This window comes from Sus scrofa, chromosome Y (assembly GCF_054392235.1).
Source record: "Sus scrofa isolate SSC_HxYL_T2T_F1_AM1 chromosome Y, Sscrofa_HxYL_maternal_Yorkshire_Landrace_v2.0, whole genome shotgun sequence".
NCBI lineage: Eukaryota > Metazoa > Chordata > Mammalia > Artiodactyla > Suidae > Sus > Sus scrofa.
Window position 1 is genome coordinate 13,034,315 of NC_139402.1, and position 24,248 is coordinate 13,058,562.

Sequence of the window (24,248 nt, forward strand, 5' to 3'; positions counted from 1 at the left end):
TTTAAGACAAAGTGGGGTCCTTTCTACTCCAAGGATGGCTCTGAGGTGACTCTTGGTATGATTGAAAAGAATTCTTCTGAATGTACTCCAGAAAGACATAAAAGAGAAACATAAGAAGCTGCTAAGTCAAACAGATTCTATATCTTCAAGGGACCTGCTAACCTGGCTGAGGTTTGGTGTTAAAGGCCAGCATTTGTATTTAAGCCTGTCTTTGTGTAAAAGAAGAAAGCAACCTCTACGTGTGAATCGGGATATATAAAGGGGTGGAGATAAAGGCAAAAATAACCTAGAACAGTTTGAGGATTTTAGAGAAAATGACACCCACATTTTTTTTCTACTATTTTTTTTTTTTTGTAGATGTTTCACTGATGAACTACCACCCTGTGGTGACACTGATGCAATCTCTGATGATGTCATGTGGACATTGTTGTTGCACTTATGGTGTAAATTATGGTCATGGTTCCTGGATAAATAAAATATCTTATCGTTTGGAGTGTGAAATGAACTTTTTAAGTAATTGTATACCTTTTTTTTTTGTCTTTTGAGGGCCACCCCTGTGGCATATGGGCAATCCCAGTCAGGGTCAAAGCAGAGCTCTGTCTGCTGCCTTATATTGCCATAGCAATGCTGGGACTGAGCCACATCTTTAACTCACATCACAGCTCACGGCAACTCTGGGGCTTTAAACCACAGAGCGAGGGCAGAGGGTGAAGCTGCTTCCTCATGGACACTAGTTAGGTGTGTTAACCTCTTTGCCATCATGGGAACTCAATGGAATTTATTGATTTATTTTTTCTTTGCAATGAAGACAAACTTGTCAACTAATATCCAAGTTCCATTTGAAGTAACAGATGGACTATAATGCAGCTGAGAAAACACTACGTAAATACTATGTATTTTCCCTTTCCAAATTGACTTTTATTTGCCCCTTTTTCCACACCCTCATAATTGGGACCCCCATTCAATACAACTTGGACTATTTCAGAAATCTCTTGACAGCTATTCTCTATTTCCTTAGTTCCATTTTCCTTTTTGAAACAGTTACAGCTAGGGGACATGTCAAATGCTCCTCTCTAATTATCAAACATTTCAAATATTAAAAAACGGCAAAATAATCTGCCATTGGAAACAATTAAAACGACAAAAGGACAACCTGCAATGGGAGACAATTATTTCAGATGATGCAACCAATAAGGGCTCAATCTCTAAAATCTACAAACAACCTATACACCTCAACAACAAAACAGCCAATTACTCAGTGGAAACATGGGAAAGAGACCTGCATAGATATTTCTCCAAAGAGAATATACAGAGGGCCAACAAGCACATAAAGAAATTCTCAACATCACTGTTTATTAGAGAAATGCAAATCTACACTACTATGAGGTATCACTTCACACTGGACAGAATGGCCGACATTAACAAGTCCACACATCAGAAAAGGCTAGAGAGGGTATGGAGAAAAGAAAACTCTCTTACACTGTGGGAGAAGTGTAAATTGTTACAACCACTATGGAAACACTTCAGAAAACTAAATATAGAACTAGCATGTCACGCAGCAATCCCACTCTTGGGCATACACCTGGGGAAAAAAAAAATTTCCATGAAAACTTTATGTGCGCATGTATGTCCAATGCAGCACTATTCACAAGAGGAAAGACATGGAAATAACCTAAATGACCATTGGAAAGAATGGATTAAGGGATGTTGTATATATACACAATGCAACACCACTCAGCCATAAGAAAAGAACAGAATAATGCCATTTGCATGGCTGGAACTGGAGACTCTCCTACTAAGTGAAGTAAGCCAGAAGGAGGAAGGCAAGCACAATATGACATCACTTATGTGTGGAATGTGATATATGGCACAACTGAAACTTTCCACAGGAAAGACACACATGGATTTGGAGAACAGGGTTTTTGTTGCCAAGGGGGAGTGTGCAGGATTGTGATGGACTGGGATTCGAGGGTTGAAAATGCAAACTATTGCATGTGGAGCGGGTATGCAATGAGGTCATGATGTATAGCAATGGGAACTATCTCTAGTCACTTTTGATGCAGCATAATGTGAAACAAAGGATATGTATGTGTGTGGGTGTTGGTCTTGGGTGGGTGGGTGTGTGACTGGGCCACTTTGCAGCACAGTATGAAAGTGATCAAACACAGTAAACCAGCTATGATGGAAAAATCATTTTAGAAAAAGAAATGCAGCATCTCTTTAATCTTAACTGTGTCCAAAATAAAAAAAATGTAATTGTAATATATACATGTAAGGATAACCTGACCAACTTGCTGTAGAGTGGGAAAAAAATAAAAAACAAGAAAAAGAGACAAAGAATTGGAAAAATTAAAAAAAGAGATCCAGGTGAATAAGAAAAAAAGAAGATGAAACTATGAAGATGAACATATAAGTTTATTGCTAAAATAACAGAATTGCAGGAATTTGGTGACATTTGCCAGCATAAATTTTCATCTTCACTCTCCTGCATAACCTATAGTCCTTTGATAGGTCAGTGGTAATTAGGGTGATGTTCCGATACGGAGGAGGACTGAGGATTTGGCCTTGAAAGCGAGGCAGCTGATGTGTCAGTGGCCATTGGCATTGGGAACCATGGATGGGCTGCTGGTTGCGGGTTAGACACAGGGCACTCAGTTGGTGATATATTCTGGTATCTGGTTGGCAAAGGAGAAGGCTCCACCCTCAGTCCAAAATAACCACTTGGGAAGTTAGAAATACAGCGGAACTGAGAAATGGAAGTGGTAGTTGTAATGAAATTCACGACGTGACCACTTGCTGGAGAGTAGCTGCTTTGTGAGTGCATGTGAAACGTGGTCAACTGACTAAAAATAGCATGTTGAGCCATGACAATTTGTCCTGGTGGCCTGACTGATGGTGATGATGGAGAAGAAAGACCACTTCTAGTTGGGGTAGTTGTATTAGAAATTCTCTGGCTCATAGAAGGCCATCTTATTAAAGGCACATTTAGGTTTGTAGAGGTTGAAAATGCATCTTCTCCACGAGTTTCTGCAGCCACATCAGAATTATGGTTATCCACATCACCCCCTGTTCTAGAGCGCTTCTTGCTGCAGCCTTGAAGTAGAGAAGCCGATACTGGAGAACCATTTTTTCATCCTGACTCTTCTTTTCATCCTCACCAACAGATGGGGACAGCCTCGTTTAAAATTTGGATTATGGTAGAACTGCAGCTAAAACCAAAAGAGAAAGGTATTTAGTGACCTTTTAAACAAAGATACGAGGACAAAGAATCCATAAAAATCTGACTTGTTTCATCACACAGAGTTAATGTCAGGAAATAATACTCATCTATTACTAACATTTTCAAAAATTTATGTAGTGGGAACAGGCAATTATGGTCCTTAAATAAAAATGCCTGGTGCATTTACAGTAACAGTATGAGGTTCAGGGGCTTGTATTGGGTGAGGTTCATCGAGAAGGCTCCAGGTGGCTAGGAAATTTCTCTATCACCCCAAATATTTTATGACCAAGTGGCCTTCAACTTAAAAGCGTAGCAGTACTTCATCCCACTTTCAAGGTCTACTATGACCCTATATGTATGAACATATTTGCAGATGTCCCTCTGTAAATAGTAACTGGACATTTCATAATACCTTGTTCCAAGCAGAGACTTCATTATCTTCTGCCAGAATGTTGGCTAGTGAGGCAGGTCTTTGAAAATTCCTTCGCAATTTAGTAAATCCATAAAGGTTAAGCTGTCGAACTAAGCTTTTCATACTCTCAGTTTCAAAAATTCTGAAGGGAGCCTTTCTCTCCAGAACTTCTTTCTTGAAGCGTTCTTCATTAATCACGATCGAGGTTCCATTTTCATCCCACCAAATGGACTTAAATCGATCACTTTCAACAATTTCCCAATGTTTTCTGGGAAAGGGCAGAGGAGGAAAATCATTATCTCCATCTGGTTCAGAGGCACACAATGTGTGGCATGGCTCTTTCATCAGGGAGCCCTCAGACAAAGCCTGGAAAGCTTTTTCTTCAACCTGAGACCTCAAGTCCAAGTCCCCAGTGATTGAGTTATCACACCATGGAGATGTAATGGAGGATTCTGAACCAGTTGATTCATCTTTAGGAGACACACCTTGAATTTCTGAAGGAGCATGTGCCATCTCAGATAAATTTCTCTTCAGCTACTTTTCTCACCTGCATGGCTTTTGAATTCTGCAGTTGTAAATGCTGCTTTGGTAAGCCTACACAGATAAACTATCCAATCCATCACAGTGGTTGCCAGCCTGAGTAGCTGTGACATCACAAGACTCTAGTCTCCTAGCAATCTGAGCATCACCTTCAGTCAGGGTTTACTTCTCTATGAAATTAGCCCAGTTAATATAAAATATGAGCTCCGTACTTGAACAGTAACCCAAAGAGAGAAAAAAAAATGAGATCAGCAAATGAGATCCTATTCCAATGGAATCTTTTTAATAAAAAAAATCACATAAATAAATTAATCCATTTCATCCCTGAAGTAAACGCAAGTTCTCTCTTGAGCACATATGCACTTGTGCCTGTTATGTAAGGCCTTGAAAATGGAAGAAAAAAAAAAAAAAAACAACGGCAAAGTGAAACAAAAGTTATGCAGCTCTTGAGAGTGGATAACTAGAATCTGTGCAGTATTTATATTCAGAAAATGCATAGCCAGTGTTCTCTGATGGTTAGCTTGTTACAAAAGTGTTCTGATCTCTGCTGTGCTATGGGTTCAATCCCTGGCCTGGGAACTTCTGCATGCCCCAGGTACAGTCCAAAAAATAAAAAGACAAAAAGAAAAGAAAAAAAGAAACAAATACACAATCAAAAACAAAACAAAACAAAACAAACCATGACCTTTATCACTAACCAAGACATGGAAGGGCCCTGGGCACCAAGCAAAATATATATAGCCATAGAGACAAAAAAAATTGATAGTTGCTTATGTTAGGAGAGGAAATGTGGGGAAGTACCATCCAAAGGTTATGAGATTTCATTGCGGATTGATACAATGAGAACTGAGGAATTGATGGGTGTACCACATTCTGAAGATTATATATGCCATTGAACTGAACACTCTAAAACTTATCCCATAATGTTTTCACATTGTTAAAAACTGACAGTGATCTGGTATCACTTATTTTATTATATCGAGTTTTCTGTGTATCCTACGCAAGTACTCTGCGTGTTAAACAATATTCCAAACATTTTCCGTTAGGTTGCTGAGGGAAGAATGCACAAGGCCAAATAGTACACAAGAGGGATTTTTAGGGTCTCTGAGGGGGCTGGGCAGAGCCCACGACGGCATCAGCCTTGACTGCAAGGAGGTGTTAGGCTTATAAAGCATCTGTGGTAGGAGTCTGTGGTTGGAGTCCACGGTGGGACCTTGTGGCAGGGAAAATGGAGAAGAAAGGGAAGGTCAAGGGAGGTGTAGGGACTCAAGTCCCATGACAGAGCACAGTTAATCCTTGTAGGCAGTTAGTCTGTGCAGGCAGTTGCTTCCCACAAGTCCTCGTTTCTTGCTGCCCAACTTGCACATCCACATTCTGGGAGGGGTGTCCACAGCAAGTCTCTCAGGTGAGCAGCAATAGTTGGGGTGTATGGCGGTCTGTCTCCATCCTCCTGGGATCCTCTCATTCAAGCCTTCCATTATATGGGATAGGGATGAATGTCTGCTCTTCTCTCTCTGCTTCCTGCTGGCCTGGGGTGAGGAGTACTTGTGGATGGACATGGTATATGCTACCATAGAGGATGGGAAGAAAGGAAAAATAAGATTAAACATGGGTTGATACCAGTATTGTTGAAGGAGTGTAGCTTCATCTGAGTAGGTTTTAACAGGTGATGCGGTATTAACACATAAATCACAGGAACTATTGGTCATAACACATGTTGTCTCCTTTCTGTTGCTATAAGAGAAGACCATGAAAATATAAGGTTGCTGCTGCCAGCTGATGCTGCTTTGAGAACAGCTGGTGTCATCACGTCTGACAGGGCACATAAAACCTAAGTTCTTGGCAATACAAAGGCTTGCCTAAAATTACTTCCATAAGATTTCCTAGTCCTCCTTGGATGTCTGACCCACAGCTACTCCATTCTGCCTTTTCTCCCTATTGGCCCATGCAGTTGCCATGGTCAATGATCTCTGTATTTCTAGATGAGAGAAGATGCAAGAATTTGGGCCCATAGAGATCCTCAACTGAAATCGGTCTGAAGGCCTGTGCCTCACCCCTGGTCGCCTCCCTGAGCTCTGCTCAGCAGGTGCTGCACGTCAACAGCTGCTGTGCCTCAAGTATTCCTGCACGGAGAGCCTCTAGGCAAGTGCTAACTTGAGGTCACAGTTGGCCATACTCCCCCATGGTCGTATATTTGACCATAGTTTGGGGAGGCATTTCATGACCATTTCATCTCACAGTGCCAGCAATGAACATTGCTAGGTCTGGCAATGATGTCACAGATAGGCCATTAAATGTGCTAGTCCTGGACAAAGCCATACTAGGAGTAGCCAAAAGTCTCTGGACCACCCATCTTCCTCGTCTATTATGGTCCAGGAAAATATTCCCTCTTGTTGCATGTTCCCATATCTAGAGACCACTGATCTCATATGGAACTATATATCATTTTCAGTGACTCAGTTACACTTCTGGAAATGCAAGAGACAGCAATTTTGTGGAGACAGTGAATAAAACATAAACCTAGAGACTCTCATGCTGAGAGAAGGAAGTCAGAAAGAGAAAGAAAAACACCACATGATAACACTTATATCTGGTGTCTATTTTAGAGCACAAGTGAAGCTTTCCACAGAAGAGAAAAACATGGATTTTGAGAATAGACTTGTGGTTTCCAGGGGGAGGGGACTGGGACGGAGTGGGATTGAGTGGGAGCTTGGGGTTCATTGAGGTAGTCTCTTGCCTTCGGAATGGATAAGCAGTGAGATCCTGCTGTGTAGCCCTGGGAACTATGTCTCCTCACTTGTGATGGAGCATGATAATATGAGAAAATAATATAAACATGTCTGTGTACCTGGCTCACCATGCTGTGCAGTAGAAAATATAACAATATATTGGTGGCAATAAAAACAAATTAACCTATTCTGATAAGGAGTGGAAAAATATAAGAAAATATTTGTGGTCTCTTAAAAATTATGTGGAAAGCAGTATTCATAAAGTCATAAATGAAAATTGAAAAGCTTCACACAAAACAGCCCTGTTTTATCGCTGTTCAGCTGGATTAGTCTGTTCCTTCTCTTTAAAGGAAATTTCATTCTGGCTTGTCCACTCAGCTGTACTCCCCAGTGTTCTTAGGCTGGTTATCCCTAGATAGTTTAAACATTCCCAACACAAGGGAGCCTTTAAATTTCGATTAATGTAGCCCAGGAGAGTTATGTCACTTGGCTAAAGTCTTACCTGCTGATTGAGCTTGAGTAACAGTTGAAGGAAACATAATTGTGCCCTTGTGAGAGCAGGTATTAGTTGGACAGATGAGGGGATCCCACCTAGGAACATCACTGAGAAGAGCCTTGGAGGGGAGAAACCCGCCAACGTAGATGAGAAGGTCAACAAATGACCATGTGGTCATGGGGGGGGGGGCAATCTTGGGATAGTGGTCTCCTTCTGATGGTGACTTCTTTTTGTCCAGGCATTGGTGTTTTTGTTATTAGGGCCTTGTTTTAGGGTGAGTTTGATGTCAGTAGTTCTCTCTGTAGACCCGTGCAATGTGGATGTCCTTCTTAAGAGGGAACTAGAGATTTTCAGAGGTATTTTATTCACTTTGCTTGTGCATATGGTACTTAAGTATTCCCGACAAGAGACCTTCCATCTAGGCTGGAGACAACCACTTAAATGATACTTTCCCAGAATGTATAACCCCCTGGTTATCGTGGGGCATCCGATATTCTCGCAGAGACAGATTGCAGCACTCAGCTTCCCATGCTGAGACTATGTTCTTTGTACCCCCCTTAAACATTGAAATATTGTAACACAGCCTCAAAGAACTATTTGGGAAGTGAGTTTTAGAAAGTGAACCCTAACCTCAAAACACAGAACTAGAGTATGAGTCACAAGATTGTCTCTAAAATGATCCTCATTTTCACCAGATATTGTCAACCCAAAACTGTAGAAGGAATACCCCAAATGGAGAACATATTTTCAAAGCATTTCTTTTCATTAATGGGTTTTCTGGGGAGCCAGGAAGAACCAAGCTGCCTCTTGGATTTCCCACAGTCATGGCTCTTGAATTCACAGCTGTTGCTTACCTATCTTCCCTCCTCTGATTTAGGGGCACACTTTTCCCATGCTACAAGGTCATCAGGATGGCAAATGTCTGAGAAGGAGGGAGTAAGTTGTGAGCTATATCTTTATAGATTGGGTTCATACCTTTCATCAGACAATTTCTCCCCTGTAATACTCTAATTTACACTTAGGAAATTTGCAAATACACACACACGCAGAGCGAGAGAGAGAATGCAAATTTTAAACACCTGGCCAAGTAGAATCTCACTTTATTGTAAAACATTACCTAGTCAATCAACCAAAGTAACAAAGGATTTCAAAAGCAAATACAAACTAAAGGCCAATCAATTCATGTAACCTGTTATCAAGAGTATGAACAAGGTAAGGTTAAGAAGGTTCAGAAACCTTTCTTTTAGCAGAGAGACAGAAACCTAATTCAATTTTTACATGAGCTTACCTTTAAAGTTAGTTTATTTTTTAGCTTTAAACTCCCAGTCAGTCCCGACCAATTTGAAAATCCTGTCTAGTTTCCACTTGGCAGAAATCTTCCATCACTTTCTGTATCCATATTATTCTGTCTGCTACCTTTCCATTCAAAATAACAAGCTACACGACAGACTTACTTTCTGTTCCCTTAATAGAATGCAATTCCATTCCTCCTCCCTTCTTTACTGAAAACACAATGTCTAATTGTCTGGGTGGACTTTTTATCACTTCTAAAAGTATGTGTTTCCTGGTACAGAACATCACAGCATAGCACCAAAACACCGATAATAGTCTTAAGTGATGTTGCTGTCCCTTCTTAGTAACTGAAGCCTCAGCATCCGATTTGACTTTTATCAAACCTAGGTGCAATAAGAAAAGCTTCTGCCAATGACTCTGAAGACATGCCCATTTAAGTTAGATCAACCTACTTTAACTTTAATATCAGATGTTAATTTAACACGGAATATTTTCCAGTTCATGTGAATCTAAAATTACCATACCTTAGGTATTTTGAGAGTTCATATAAGAGTTAATTTCCTTCAAGCCAATTAAGTAGAGCTTTTTGATGAAGTAATTTTGGCAAGGCCACACATGCACAACACAAACAATGATACATACAAAACAGGAAGCTCAGTTTTCCCATTCCAAAGTCTCAGCCATGAATAAGGTACACCTGTGTGAAACCCATCAGCTACAAGAGACACTGGCTTCAAACTGGGTCCCTGACAGATGGAACAAATCAAGGTCACTTGTCTAGGTGGCTAAACATCTTTTAATAATGTTTAGAACAAAAGACATACGATTTCTCCTTGACCCTGAGAATTCAACTTGCAAAATGTACCCCTATTCCTGAAATTTCTATTTCAGAAAGATGGTGGAGCTAAGGCTTCCAGATGTCCAGGCAGAACACCTGCATTTCAAGGACACAGGCAAATTTCTCTTGGGATGACTTTGTTTCCTTGAGGGCAGAAAACTTTTCCCTCAGAACTGAGGAGCCTCTTCCCTGAGTCTTAAAGGCCCTGTCAATTAGTCTAGGCATGGAGTTTGTGGGCCCTGTCCTAATATGTGTAGATGTGTCTGTCAGGGGAAGGCTGGCTGATAAAAGGGACTGAAAGAATGGCATGCCCTTCACTGGTCCCCGGGTCTGGATTAGTTTAGTGTATGGGTCAGACATGGGAAGGGGACATGGACCCTGGTTATGCCTACGATTCCATTAGTGACTTCGGTCAGGGGCCTGTATTGAGGTTGGCAGAGGTTTGCGGACTGGTCTTTTAGCTCAGTTTGAACAGGAGCAAGCTGCTGAGCTATGGAATGGGTGGAGGTATCCCACACCCAGGGCAAAAGAACAGAGGCTGGGAGAGGTAGCTTATCATGTTCTAGATGAGCAAGGGGGAGGAGAGAGGGCTTGGAAAGAGAGACAGGAGTGAGAAGTCTGAGGGAGGCTCTGAAATTAGATAAAATATCTCTGCCAAGAGTTGGGGCTGGGCACTTGGTTAATATCAGGAAAGAACAGCTAAAGGGTGTCCCTGATGGGGTGCAGTTTGGAAAGGATTTTGGTAAGGGTTTGGAGATGAGACCACCAACATGCACAATAGAGACTTGAGAGGGTGTTTGTGACCTGTTAATTGAGGTTGTGCTGAGTAAGTGGCCCCTGTGTTGATAAGAAAGGATACCAGCTTACCTACAACTAGCAGAGTTACCTGGTGCTTCACCCGAGTAGTAGTTGTGGGTCCAGGATCCAGGGGTTTCCAGGGCACCCTCAGACTTCTGTGATCCTGCCAAGGTGGCTTGGCCTGTTGAGGTCCAAGGATTCTGGTCTCTCTGCAGGGAGGGGTGTGGCCCTCCCCTGAGAGGTTTCCAGTGGCCTCTCTTATCACACCTGCAGCATGGGCCTGGAGTGCCTTAGAGCCATTGTCCAGGGGAGAGAGCTGATATTTGGGGGAGCCCTGAATGGCAGTTGTCTGAATTTTGTATTTAGCCTGATCTCTTTTTAAGTGTTGGCGTTCAGCCTCTTTATGCTGATTATTAAAGACCTTGAAGGTGAGGGTGAGGACATCCTGCTGAGGGGTTTGAGGGCCATCCTCCAACTTTTGTAATCTGTGCCTTATGTCAGGGACAGACTGAGAGATGAAGGGAGTGTGGAAGGAAAGATTCCCTCCAAATGGGAAAGGTCTAACTATGTATCTTTTTGAAGTGCCTCTGTTAATAAGGAAGGAAAGCAGGTTTTTCATGTGGGCTCTGTCTAATTTCTTCTTCTTTTTTTAGTTAAGACCTGCTTCACATAGTCCTCCTATGAGACAAGTTACCATGTGACTCTGGTGTCTGAAGGCCTGGGAACCGACTGGAGAGTCCCAGTTTGGATCCTGTCTTGGGACTGCTACCGCCCGCACTCTTTGGTTCTTGTTTTGCCAGCAGAGGTCATCTGTGTGGGCCTGAGTGGCTAACCAGACCCTTTCCTTTTCCGCAAGGTCGAGGAGGAAGGATAAGGTGACATCAACACCATGGCAGGTAAGGTCAGGGCACTGAGTGATTTGTTCAAATTCCTTAATGTAGATGGAGGGATCAGAAGAGAAGGAGTCTCATCTTTTTGTTTTTCAATTTAAGTGGGAGGGGTTGGACATGGAAATAGGGACATGGACCTGGACAATCCCTGCAGTGCTGGCAACTCCCCCTCAAGGGACCAAAGGAGCTGGTTGGGAGGTGTTTGGAGAAGGAGGAAGCTGGGTACAGAACTGTGTATGAGGAGGAGAGAAAGAGGGATCAGTATCTGGGTTAGGATGGGGAGAAGCTGAGGACAGCTTGGGTAGGGGAGTGGAGGATTTTGTGTTGGGGGAGAGCTGGAGGCATGGAGAGATTTGTATTGTGGAGAATAATGGTCTGCAGGATCAAAGCAGGAGCTGTCAGAATGAGAGGGAATATGACATGAATGATGGAGAAGAATTTGAAATGTGAAACAGGGAGAACAGAGGGAGGCCTGTGGGCTGAGAGTAAAGACACAGCGCCTTTCATGCCACTCGTCATTACAGTGACAAATGTTATTGAGGTCACTCGAGCTATTTACATTGAATGTGGACTTGTGGTTGCCAAGGGGGAGAGGGAGAGGGAGGGAGTGGGATGGATGGGGTGCTTGGGGTTAATAGATGCCTTCTAGTGCCTTTGGATTGGATTAGCAATGGGATCTTGCTGTGTAGCCCTAGCAAACCTGTCTGGTCCCTCAGGGTGGAGCATGATAAAGGGAGAAAAAAGAATGCATACATGTATGTGGAAGGGGCACACCACTCTGTACAGTGATGAAGCAGAACATGAACAGAACACGGTGAACCAGCTATAATGGAAAAACAAATACAACATCACTATAGAAAAAAATTGAAAGTGGCATTTTGGGAGCATTGAGAGCCATTAGCTAATGTTTATCCTGTGCACACGGAGTTACAGAAGAAGGAAAGATGCTTGGACCTAACATTTCTTCTTAGGAATACCTAAATTCCATAAGAGGCAACCAAGCGGTGTGTTCTGTGGAGGAGTGGAGGGCTTCTTCGCCATGATGAGGACTAAGAGGGGATGTGGGGTAAGGAAGGGGCCACCTTAGAGAGTGCCACTTCTTAGGCTGAGTGTCTCTAAAGTCTGGATAGTGGACGCTGAGGGACAGAGAGAGATTTTGCACTGATGTGGGTGTCCCCAGATGAGAGGGATGGGGCCAAGTGTCTATGCATTCTACAGACCTAGTGTGATGCTTTGTTGCAGAAGGTTGTACTCTGATGTGCCAGAGGAACTGGGGCCCAAGAGCCATGCTGACAGGAGACCCAGAAAAGTGATATTTTCTCATCCAATTATAAGAAGGTAAGTGCTGGATGCAGAATCAGTCATGGAAAGGTGGAATTCCCCGTTAGGGGTTCCTGCCTGGCTGAGCAGGAGAGGACTGGTGCAGAGGTGCCTGGATCAGGGACCCAAACCTGGGTGGGTTCCAGAGGTTAAGCGAGGAACAGCTGCCCCTGCCTGCTGCTCTCTGGCTTTCAAACCCAGGAGTTTGGGGCACCACTGATCTGATTCCCAGTCTCGTATCATGCCCGCTTGAGGTTTAGCACCATATGTGAAGTTTGCTGAGGGAGGAGTGGGCAAGGGCATTTGATAAACAGGAGAGATTTATTAATGGCTCAGGAGGGCACCAGCCTTGACTGTGAGGAGGGGCTAGGCTTATAAAAGATCTGTGGCAGGAATCTGTGGTGGGAGTTCATGGCAGGAACTTTGATGGGAACAATTAAGAAAGTGGAGGGGAAGGTCAAGGGAGGAGTAGGGGGTCAAGTCCCATGACAGATAGCAGTTCATCACTATAGAAGTTAACACATGCCTCCAGGTGTTTTCCTCAGTCCGTTGGTTCTTGCTGCTCAAACTGAGCATCCAATTCTGGGAGAGGTCGTCCATAGCAGGTCTCCAAGTTGAACAGCCATATATGGGCTCAATGGGGGTCTGTCTCCACGCTGCTGGGAACCTCACATTTTCATAGTCATATTAGCACAGCAACTATGATTCTTGTTGGTATGTCTATCAATATATGCTAAGCATTCATGAAGTAGAGATTTTGCGTTTATGTAAGGCCCATACCATTAAGGAAATCCAACAAGTAGGAGATAAGTCATAACAAGAGAGTTTATAAGAAAAACGACTTATATGAGTGTAAGAGGAAACTTGCCATTGTTGAAAGAGCCAAAGGATATAATCCAAGATTACATGGAATCGTAGTCTTTTTTTTTTTCTTTTGTTAGAACAGGAAATAGGCTGAGGGGTTTTGGTGAGGAAATAACAAGGGCATAGAGTCAGGAGCATTGAGGTTTCCCATAGGTTTTGTGACCAGGAAATGGCCAGGGGATGTGTGAGAAGGCTAGGCCTTCCTGGCATTATGGGGTTGCAGGTTTCCTAGGGGCTTGTGGCTGAGGTAACCAGTGTCAGGCTTAGCCTCAGGCTATAAAAGATGCATATGAGGAAAGGGTGAGACTGTTCCAAGATAGGGTCATGGAGGGGTAGGTGGAGAGGGTGAGAATTTGCCAAGGTATGGTGTGCGGTGGAACTTACAAAGCTAAAAGGTAGTCAGGGCCATCATTGTTCCAGAGAGTTGGTTCTTATTTGGAAAATATAAGGGTCTCAGCAGTTTGGGTGCATTGATCTGGTTTTCTGAATATTATTGTGTAGGAGTCCAGAAACAAAGGAGTAGCAACATAAAATAGGACCTAGATTTTATGAAATGGTCTTAATATGGGATAACAAGCTGCTCCTTTGCACAAAGAGACCTTATGTTTGGTAAGAATTTCTGTGGCTTCATGGCTGAAAGAAGTGTTACAAAAATGTTGTGAGTGGTTTCCCATTCCAGCTTTGGTAAATATTTAATATGTGTCAAAAATACATGATGCTTTCCATATTTATCACATTTAAGGACGGAATATTTTCACAACTAGAAAGAGTGTCTAGTTTGGCACTATGTCTTAGTGTAATGCAGTTCTTAAGTCAGAATGCTTTGTATTAACAAATGGTCGTAAATTTTCCTTTCATTAAACATTTCATGAAGATAGACACTCCACGAAATGTAGTTTCATGAAATTTGACAGTGATTTCTCCTGATTTTTTTTTTTTTTGGAGAATGTTAGTGTCTATTTTCTTCACAGGACATGCCCTTAGATTTACACATGCAGATTTTGTGGGGGATTGGCTGATAAAATATTATGTATATGTGAAAAACATAGGAGTTCATGTTAAGAATTTAAAATGTCTCATTAAACCGTGGCTGAGAATTTTGGGGTGCTAGAATGGCTGGATCATATATGAAAGAAGTCACCTTTGGGGCTATCAGGGGAAGACAGCCTAATTCAGGTGTCTCTGAGCTCCAAATTGCAAACTGTACCTTGAATCACAACCATAGGAGAGAGTGCAAAGTTTTATCTTGAAAAGATGCCTATAATACGTTGTATGAACTTACCTGTATAACGAATGAGATTTAGTTTGGGCTGTGCATCTCTTTACTATTTAGCATTGATGCACAGTGCTTTCCTTCCTCTTAGTCATGAGATGCTCGACTAAATTGGATGGTAATATTGTCTTTAATTATATATATGTGTGTACACATACACACACACATATATTTCTCAAAGGAATTTATCACATCTGTAGTTGTATAATGATCATAACAATCTGAATCCACAGGATTTCCATCCCAAAGCCCAAGCACATCCCACCACCCACCAAACTGTCTCCTCCAGAAACCACAATTTTTTTCAATGTCTGTGAGTCAGCATCTCTTCTGCAGAGAAGTTCAGTCTATCCTTTTTTCAGATTCCACAGATCAGTGAAAGCATTTGTTGTTGGTGTCTCATTGTATGGCTGACTTCACTTAGCATGATCGTTTCTAGGTCCATCCATGTTGCAAAAAAATGCCAGTATTTTGCTCCTTTTAAAGGCTGAGTAATATTCCGTTGTGTATATGTACCACATCTTCTTGATCCACTTCTCTGTTGATGGACATTTAGGTTGTTTCCATGTCTTGGCTATTGAAAATAGTGCTGCAATGAACATTGGAGTGCATATGTCTTTGCGAGTCATGGCTTTTTTAGGTAGATGCCCAGGAGTGGGATTGCTGGATCTAATGGGAGTTCTAGGTTTAGTTTTCTGAGCACTCTCCATACTGCTTCCCACAATGGTTGCACCAATTGACAATCCCACCAACAGTGTACTAGGGTTCCTTTTTCACCACACCCTCTCCAGCACTGATTGTTTGTAGATTTTGGATGATGGCCATTCTGGCTGGTGTAAGGTAGTACCTCAGAGTGGTTTCGATTTGCATCTCTCTACTAATGAGTGATGTTGAACATCCTTTCATGTGTTTCTTGGCCATCTGTATGTCTTCTTTGGAGAACTGTCGGTTTAGATCTTCTTCCCGTTTTTCGATGGGGTTGTTCGTTTTGTGGGTGTGGAGCTGCAGAAGGTGTTTATAAATTTTGGGCATGAATGCCTTGTCAGTCCCTTCACTTCCAAAGATTTTCTCCCATTCTGTGGGTTGTCTTTTTTGTTTTGTTTAGGGTTTCCTTTGCTGTGCAGAAGCGTTGAAGTTTGATTAGGTCCCATTTGTACCTTTTTGTTTGTGTTGTCAATACTGTGAGAGGTGGATCCGAGAAGATGTTGCTACCGTTTATATCAGAGTGTTTGGCCTATGTTTTCCTCCAGGAGTCTGATAGTGTCTGGTCTTATATCTGCGTCTTTCATCCATGTGGAGTTCATTTTTGTGTATGGTGTTAGGGAGTGTTGTCATTTCATCCTTTTCCATGTGGCTGTCCAGTTTTCCCAGCACCACTTACGGAACCAGCTGTCCTTTCTCCATTGTATATTCTTGCCTCCTTTGTCATAGATGAGTTGGCTGTAGGTGTGTGGGTTTACCTCTGGGCTTTCTCCCCTGTTCCAGTGATCTCTGTTTCTGTCTTTGTGACAGTACTATGCCGTTTGATGATTGTTGCTTTGTAGTAGAGTCTGAAGTCCGGGAGCCTGATTCCTCCAGCTCCATTTTTCTTTTTCAGGATGTCTTTGGCTAGTGTGGGTCTTTTGTGCTTCCAAAGAAACTTTAAAACATTTTGTTCGTGTTCTGTGAAAACTGTCCTTGGTGATTTGATAGGGATTGCATTGAATCTGTAGATTGCCTTGGGTAGTATAGTCATTTTGATAATATTAACTCTTCCAATCCATGAGCATGGTATATCTTTCCATCTATTGGTGTCATCTTTGATTTCTTTCATCAGTGGCTTATAGTTTTCGGAGTACAGGTCTTTTGTCCCTTTAGGTAGGTTTACTCCTAGGTATTTTTTTGGATACAATGGTAAACGGGATTGCTTCCCTAATTTCTCTTTCTGCTCTTTCATTGTTCGTGTATAGAAAGGCCATTGATTTCTGTGTATTAATTTTGTATCCTGCGACTTTGCCAATTTGGTGGATGAGCTCTAACAGTTTTCTGGTAGAGTCTTGAGGATTCTCTAGGTATAGTATCATGTCATCTGCAAATAGGGAAAGTTTCACTTCTTCCTTTCCAATTTGGATTCCTTTTCTTTCTTTTACTTCTCTGATGGCTCTGGCTAGGCCTTCCAGAACAATGTTGAAGAGTAGTGGTGAGAGCGGACATCCTTGTCTTGTTCCTGATCTCCACGGGAATTCTTGCAACTTTTCGCCATTGAGAATGATGTTTGCTGTGGGTTTGTCATATATGGCCTTTATCATGTTGAGGTAGGTTCCTGTTATGCCCACTTTCTGAAGGGTTTTTTATCAGAAATGGGTGTTGGATTTTGTCAAAGGCTTTATTTCGACATCTATTGGGAGGATCATATGATTTTCTTCTTCCGTTTGTGAATGTGGTGTATCACCTGATGGATTTGAGGATATTGAGGAGCCCTTGCATCCCTGGGATAAATCCCACTTGATCATGATGTCCAATCCTTTGAATGTATTGTTGGATGCGGTTTGCTAGTATGTTGTGGAGGAATTTTGCATTGATGTTCATCAGTGAAATTGGCGTGTAGTTGTCTTTTTTTGTGGTTTCTTTGTCTGGTTGTGGTATCAGGATGATAGTGGCCTGATAGAATGAGTGTGGGAGTATCCCTTCTTCTGGAATTTTTGGAAATAGATTCAGAAGGAGAGGTGTTAGCTCTTCTCTAAATGTTTGATAGAATTCGCCTGTGAAGCCATCTGGCCCTGGACTTTTGTTGGTTGGAAGTTTTTAAATCACCGTTTCAATTTCAGTTCTTGCGATTGGTCCAATTGTCTTTTCTACTTCATCTTGGTTTCGTCTAGGAAGATCGTACTTATGTAAGAATTTGCCCATTTCTTCTAGTTTTTCCATTTTATTGGCATATAGTTGCAGATAGTATTCTCTTAGGATCCTTTGTATTTCTGTGATGTCCGTGTTACTTCTCCTTTTTCATTTCTAATTTGATTGATTTGAGTCCTCTCTTTTTTTTGCTTGATAAGTCTGGCTAGGGGTATATCAATTTTGTTGATCTTTTCAAAGAGCCAGCTTTTCGTTTCATTCATCTTTTCGATGGGTTTCTTTGTTTCTATGTCATTGATTTCTGCTCTGCTCTTTATGATTTCCTTCCCTCTACTAACTTTAGGTCTTGTCTGTTCTTCTTGCTCTAGCTGCTTCAGATGTAGAGCTATCTTGTTTATTTGAGCTTTTCCTTGTTTCCTGAGGTGGGCTTGTTTGGATATAAACTTTCCTCTTAGAACGGCTTTTGCTGCATCCCAAGGGTTTTGGAGTGTTGTATCTTGTTGTCATTTGCTGCCAGGTAATTTTTTATTTCCTCTTCGATTGCTTCAGTGATCCATTGCTTGTTGAGTAGCATGTTGTTTCGCCTCCATGTGTTTTCGTTTTTTGCAGTTTTTTGCTTGTTCTTGATTTCCGGCCGTATAGCGTTGTTGTTGGAAAAGATGCTTGATGTGATTTCGATTTTCTTGAAGTTACCGAGGTTGGATTTGTAGCCCAGGATGTGATCCATCTTGGAGACTGTTCCATGTGCACTTGAGAAGAATGTGTATTCCGTTGCTTTTGGATGGAATGTCCTACAAATAACTATGAAGTCCCTCTGTTCTAATGCTTCATTCAGGGCCTGTGTTTCCTTATTGATTTTCTGTCTGGTTGATCTGTGCATTGCTGTAAGGGGGGTGTTCAAGTCCCCCACGATGATTGTGTTATTGTCAATTTGTCCTTTTAAGGTTGTTAGCGGTTGCGTTATATATAGTGGTGAACCTGCGTTGGATGCATAGATATTTAAAATTGTTATATCATCTTCATGGATTGATCCTTTGGTCATTATGTAATTGGCCTTCTTTGTCCCTGAAAGTATTCTTCATTTTAAAGTCTGATATGAGTCTTGCTCCTCCAGCTTTCTGTTGATCCCTGTTTGCATGAAATAGTTTCTTCCATCCTCTCCCTTTCAATTTGTATGTGTCCCTATGGGTCTCTTGAAGACAGCATATGTACGGGTCTTGTTTTTGTATCCATTCAGCCCGTCTACGTCTTTTGGTTGGGGGATTTAGTCCATTCACATTATAGGTGATTATTGATATGTATGTTCTTATTGCCTTTTTATTTATTACTATGGATTTGTTTTTGCTGCTCTTTTCTCTTCCCGTCTTCTCTTGTTCTTTTCCGCCTATAGAATTTCCTCTAGTGTTTGTTGTAAGGCTGGTTTCGTGTCGCTGAATTCTCTCAGCTTTGGCTTATCTGTGAAGGTTTTGCCTTCTCCTTCAAATCTGAACGAGAGCCTTGATGGGTAGAGCAGTCTTGGTTGATGGATTTTTCCTTTCATCATGTTAAGTCTATCGTGCCACTCCCTTCTGGGCCTGCAGAGTTTCTGTTGAAAACTCTGCCGACACCCTTGTTGGGTTTCCCTGTATGTTATTTGTTTCTTTTCCCTAGCTGCTGTCAAGATTTTCTGTTTGTCTTTAATTTGGGTCAGTTTGATTGATATGTGTCTTGGGGTGTGCCTCCTTGGGTTTATTTTATATGGTACTCGTTGTGCTTCCTGGATTTGAGTGAGCGATTCCTTCCCCATGTTAGCAGAGGTTTTGGCTATTGCCTCTTGGAATACTTTTTTCTGTCGCCTTCTCTCTCTCTTCTCCTTCTGGCACCCCTCTAATAGGGATGTTGGTGCCTCTAATGTTGTCCCAGAGTTCTCTGAGACTCTCTTCGTTTGTTTTCAATCTTTTTTCTCTTTTCTGTTCTACATCCGTAATTTCCAATAATCTGTCCTCCACCTCTCTTATTCATTCTTCGCCTCCAGGATTCTGCTGTTAGCTGCTTCGAGTGAATTTTTTTATTTCAGGCGTTGTATTTTGCATCTCTTCTTGTTTAAGATTTATATCTTGCATCTCTTTGGGCAGTGGTTCCTGTAAGTTATCCATCTTGACCTCCAGTTTATTTCCAATGTCTTGCATCATCTCCAGCATCAACTGTCTAAAGTCTTTTTCCTGGAGGCTGAGATTCTCCTCATGGCCTAGCTGATTTTCTGGGGTTTTCCCTTTCTCCCTCATCTGAGTTATAGTTCTCTGTCTTTTCATGTTTATAGGTTTTTGGTGTGGTGACCTTCTTACAGATAACAGAGTTGTAGCCTCTCTTTCTTCTATGTCTGCCCCCCTGTGGCTGGAGTCAGTTTGGGTGCTTGCTGTAGGCTTTCTGATGGAAGGGGCTGATGCCTGCCCCCTGGTAGTTGGAGCCGATTCTACTCCCTCCGGTGTGTGGGGCTTAGTCTCTGGATGGGATTAGAGGCAGCTGTGTGCCTGAGGGGTCTTTAGGTAGGCTGTTTCCTGAGGGGCAGGGCTGTGATCCCACCTGGGTTGTTGTTTGTCCTGGGGCCTCTCAGCAGCTGACTGACTGGTGGGGCCTGGCATTTTCCCCAAATGGCCACCTCCAGAGAAACGTGTGGCTGCTGAATATTCCCAAGAGCTTTGCTTTCAATGTCCTTCCCTCACAATAAGCCATGTTCACCCCTGATTTCCCAGGATGTCCTCCAAGGACTGTGGTCAATGTTGACCCAGACTCCCATGGGGACTCTGCTTTGCCCTGAGACCCAGTGCATGTGGAAGTTTGTGTGCGCCTTTGAAGAATGGGGTCTCTGTTTCCCGCAGTTCTGTGGAGCTCCTGCACACAAGCCCCACTGGCCTTCAATGCCAGATGCTCCAGGGGCTCTTTCTCCCCGTGCCAGATCCCCACATGGCAGAGTTTGATGTGGGGCTCAGAACTCTCCCTCCTGTAGGTGAGTCTCTGTGGGCCGGTTAGTTTGCAGTCTGTGGAGCTTCCCCCCTCCCCGGGAGGTATGGGGTTATTTATATCGTGAAATTGCCCCTCCTACCTCTTGATGTGGCCTCCTCTTTTTCTTCTGGAGTAGGATGTCTTTTTTAAGGTTTCCAGCCCATTTGGGTGAAGAATGCTCCGTCTTTAGTTGTGAACTTTGTTGTTTTTAGGAGATAAGTTGAACTCCAGTCCTTCTATTCCGCCATCTTCCATATGGGTTCTGTCTTTAGTTATATTTATCCAGATGTGTACAGTTTAACTTGCAGAGAGACTGTGGATGGGAAGGGGACTCTACAAACGAAGAGGTAACTTAGCAAGGTGAAAAGAGGAGGCCAGGAGAGTGATGACACAGTAACTGGTGTAAAGATCCTCATTTCAGTACCAGGCTCAGGAAGTTTCAGGGTGAGAGTAAAATCACTTTTCCTGTACTCTAAACCCATGGAGCAGCCGATAAAGAAGTAAACAAAGAGTTTGGTTAGGTCCCTTTGGGTTAATTCTGCTCTTATTTCTGTTGCCTTGGGAGAATGAGCTGAGAAAATATTCATGAGGTTGATGTCAGAGAGTGTTTTGCCTATATTCCCTTCTAGGAGTTTGATGGTGTCCTGTCTTCTATTTCAGTCTGTCAGCCATTTGGAGTTTATTTTGGTGCATGGTGTGAGGGTGTGTTCTCGTTTCACTGATTTGCATGCAGCTGTCCAGCTTTGCCAGCAATGCTTGCTGAATAGACTTTCTTTTTCCCATTTGATGTTCTTGTCACCCTTGTCAAAGATGAATTGCCCATAGGTGTCAGGGTTTATTTCCAGGTTCTCTATTCTGTTCCATGGGTCTGTCTGTCTGTTTTGATACTAATACCACAGTATTTTGATGACTGTGACTTTGCAATATTGCTTGAAGTCTGGAAGAGTTATGCCTCCTGCTAGGGTATTGTTTCTCAGGACTGTTTTGGCAATTCTGGGTCTTTTGTGGATCCATATAAACGTTTTGATGGTTTGTTCTAGTTCTGCGAAAAATGTCATGTTTAATCTGCTGGGGATTGCATTGAATCTGTAGATTGGTTTGGGTAACATGGCCATTTTTACCATATTGTTTTTTCCATTCTATGAACGTGGATTACCTTCCGTTTCCTTACATCTTCTTTGATTTTTTTGATTAAAGTTTTATAGTTCTCAGCATATAATCCTTTACCTCCTTGGTTAGGTGTATTTCGAGGTATTTGTTTTTGTGAGGTGCAATTTGAAAAGGTACTGCATTTTGGTATTCTTTTTCTAATATTTCATTGCTGGTATAGAAAAATGCAGCTGACTTCTGAATGTTCATCTTATAGCCTGCTACTTTGCTGAATTTTTTTTGCCTAATTTGCTGAATATTAATCAGTTCAAGTAATTTTTGTTTTGAGTCCTTAGGGTTTTCTATGCATAGGCTCATATCATCTGTATACAGTGACAGTTTTATCTCTTCTCTTCCCATGTGGATGCTTTTTTGTCTTCTGTTTGTCTAATTGCTGTGGCTAGGACTTCCTGCACTATCTTGAATAGCAGTGGTGAGAGAGGGGATCCCTGTCTTGTTCCAGATTTGAATGAGAAGGCTTTCAATTTTTCCCCCCTTGTGTATGATATTTGCTGTGGGTTTGTCCTAAATGGTTTTGATCATGTTCAGAAATGTTCCCTCTCTACAGACTTTGGTGAGGGCCTTGATCATGAAGGGATGTTGGACTTTTTCAAATGCTTTTTCTGTATCCATTGAGATTATCATATGATTTTTGATTTTGTTAATGTGGTGTATGACGTTAATTCATTTGTTTATGTGGAATCATCCTCGTGAACCTGGGATGAAGCCTACCTGGCATGGTGTATGATTTTTTTGATGTGTTGTTGGATTCGGTTGGCTCAGCTTTTGTTGAGAATTTTTGCATCAATATTCATCCAAGATATTGGCCGATAGTTTTGTTTTTCAGTGGTATCTTTGTCTGCTTTTGGAATGAGGGTGATGGTGGCATCATAGAATGTCTTTGGGAGTATTCCTTCTTCTTCAACCTTTTGAAAGAGTTTAAAGAGTATGGGCACCAGATCCCCTTTGTGTATTTGGCTGAATTCACCTGTGAACCCATCTAGTCCTGGGCAATTTTTAGGGAGTGTTTTTATGACATCTTCAATTTCATTTCTAGTGAGTGGTCTGTTCAGTTGGTCTGTTTTCCTTGATTCAATTATGGCAGGCTGTAAGATTCTAGACAGTTCTCAATTTCTTCCAGATTGTCGAATTTGTTGGCATGTAGTTGTTCAGAGTATTCTCTTATGGTTTTCGTATTTCTGCTGTATCTGTTGTGATTTCTCCTTTTTCATTTCTAATTTTGATTATTTGGTTTCTTTCTCTCCTCTTTTTAGGGAGACTGGTCAAGGGATTGTCAATTTTCCTTACCTTTTCAAAGAACCAGCTCTTGGTTTTATTAATTTTCTCTATTTTTTTTGAATCTCGATTTTATTGATTCCTCTTGGATCTGTATACTTTCCTTCCTCCTGCTGACTTTAGTTTTTTTTGTTCTTTTTCTAACTCGTTTAGGTGGAGGGTTAAGTTGTTAATTTGGGCTCTTTCTTCTTTTTTGAGAAAGGCCTGTATTGCTATAAATTTCCCTCTGAGCCCTGCTTTTGCAGCATCCCATAAATTTTGAGAGGATGTGTCTTTCTTCATTATCATTTGTCTCAAGGTATTTTTTAATTTCCTTCTTGATTTCCTCATTGACCCATTGGTTTTTTAGTAGCATGTTGTTTAGTCTCAATGTAGTAGGTTTTTTCTCTTTCCTCTTCCCATGGTTGATTTCTAATTTCATGGCAATTTGGTCAGAGAAGTTACTTGGAATAATTTCCATGCTCCTAAATTTGTTGAGGTTAGCTTTGTGTCCCAATATGTGGTTGATTCTTGAGAATGTTCCCTGTGAACTTGAGAAGAATGTGTATTCTGATTTTTTTGGATGTAGTGTCCTGAAGATATCAATTAAGTCCAATTTTTCTATTGTTTCCTTTAGGATCTCTGTTCTTTATTGGTTTTCTGTCTAGAGGATCTGTCCATTTATGTGAGGGGGGTGTTAAGTTCTCCTACTATGATTGTATTCCCATCAATATCTCCTTTATGTCTGTTAATATTTGTTGTATGTATCTGGGTGCTCCTATATTTGGGGCATATATGTTGATGATAGTAACATCCTCTCCTTGGGTGGATCCCTTAATCATTACGTAGTGTCCTTCTTTGTCTTTCTTTATGTCTTTTGTTTTAAAGTCTATTTGGTCTGATATGAGTGTTGCAACTCCTGCTTTTCTGTCATGTGTATTGGCGTGAGATATTTTCCCCCACCATTTCACTTCCAATCTGTATGTATCCTTTGCCCTAAGGTGAGTTTCTTGTAGGCAGCATATTGAATGTTTTTGCCTTTTTATCCACTCAGCCACTCTGTGTCTTTTGATTGGGGCATTCAGTCCATTGACATTTAAGGTGATAATTGATAGATGGTAATTTATTGCCTTTTTAAACCTCATGTTCAATTGATTATACGGTTCTCCATTCTTCCTTTCTTTTTTGGTTGGATGGTCTCCAGTTATTATCTGCTTGAGTGTTTTTTTATTTTTTTTCATTTTTTGCGAATGCACTGTTTGGTTTTGCCTTGTGGTTGCCCTGTTTTTTTTTTATATGCTAACCCCTTCCTATAATTGTGTGCTTTAGCCTGA

The 24,248-nt window shown here is 41.7% G+C and overlaps 1 protein-coding gene and 1 pseudogene across 1 annotated transcript in view; one reads left to right on the forward strand and one right to left on the reverse strand.

Annotated features, from left to right (window-relative positions):
* Window positions 1-24,248, forward strand: part of LOC146394372 (heat shock transcription factor, Y-linked-like) — a 455,151-nt gene that overhangs the window by 385,783 nt on the left and 45,120 nt on the right. The window lies entirely within an intron of this gene.
* Window positions 2,513-4,145, reverse strand: LOC110257874 (heat shock transcription factor, Y-linked pseudogene; annotated as a pseudogene).